The sequence below is a fragment of the Arachis ipaensis genome, chromosome B04, assembly GCF_000816755.2.
Source record: "Arachis ipaensis cultivar K30076 chromosome B04, Araip1.1, whole genome shotgun sequence".
Classification (NCBI taxonomy): Eukaryota; Viridiplantae; Streptophyta; class Magnoliopsida; order Fabales; family Fabaceae; genus Arachis; species Arachis ipaensis.
In genome coordinates, this window is record NC_029788.2 from 119,697,781 (window position 1) to 119,698,946 (window position 1,166).

A 1,166-nucleotide genomic window follows, 5' to 3' on the forward strand; every position below is an offset into this window, starting at 1 on the left:
TAATTATTATTTAGTTTGTCTTGTAATAAAAATTACATATTAGTTTGGTAATAAAAAAGGACTGAAAATTTATATTGTATAGTGACAAAGGTAAAGTCGAAAAAAGATTTTTTTTTTTTAATTTGATAAGACTATCGCCACGCTTTAAAAACGTAACCGTATCTCTTGCTATTGCCACGCTTTTATTTCTATCTATCGCCACGCGCTTTAAAAGCGTGGCCGTATCTCTCTCTATCGCCACGTTTTCTCGGCCACAATTTATAAAAAAACGTGGCAATATACTGCCACCCTTTCACAGCCACCTTTCAAAAACGTGTCGGTAGCTCAAAAAGCGTGGCAAAAAGCTATCACCACGCTTTTTCAGCTTTTTGCCACGCTTTTAAAGCGTGACAATAGAAGTATTTTCTTGTAGTGACAGCAGCAAGGGTGGCGGAGCTAACCCTCCTTCTCACATGCAACATCACCAGCGTCCACCACAGTCACCCTTTCCTCCCAGCCAACCCAAGGCGACGGCAACGACAGCCCAACCGCAACGGTGATGAAACGGCGGCGGTGGAGGCATAGCAGCGCGAACCAAACTCCTCCTTCGCGTTCGTCTTTCTCTCTTCGCAAAGCCCGCACACCGCGGAACAACAGCGGCGACCCGCTGCGCTAACGGCGACGAGGCTGGTCCCAACCCTGTCTCCTTCGCGCGTCTCTCTCTCCCTTCGTGGTTCTGTTCAACGGCGACCAAGGAGCACGATGGTGACATTGAAGACCTTGACGACGGCGCAGGCAACGCGAGCCATCTCTCTCCCCGCATCTCGACGGCTCTCTTTGCGTTCCTGCTTCCAACGACGGCTCAGCAGCGATGAGGGGTTCGACGGCGGCTCCAGGGCGTGACGCGGTGCGGTGGCGACGCGGATTCCTCGCCGGCCCTGCCTCTTCTCTGGTCTCTTCTGTTTCCTCACTCCCTCGATCTCCATCTCTCTTCTGCTGACTCTCATGTCTCTTTTCCTTTTCCATTTGTTTTCTCCCTTTTTCTTTTGTTTTGTGTGTGCGCGTTGTAGCTGAGAGGGAGAAATGGGGGGTGGAATGGCGGTGGTGAGGCGGTAAGGCGGTGGGATAAAAGGGTTAGGGTTAGGATTTTCAATTTGGGAATTAGGGTTTTAATTGACAAAAAAACT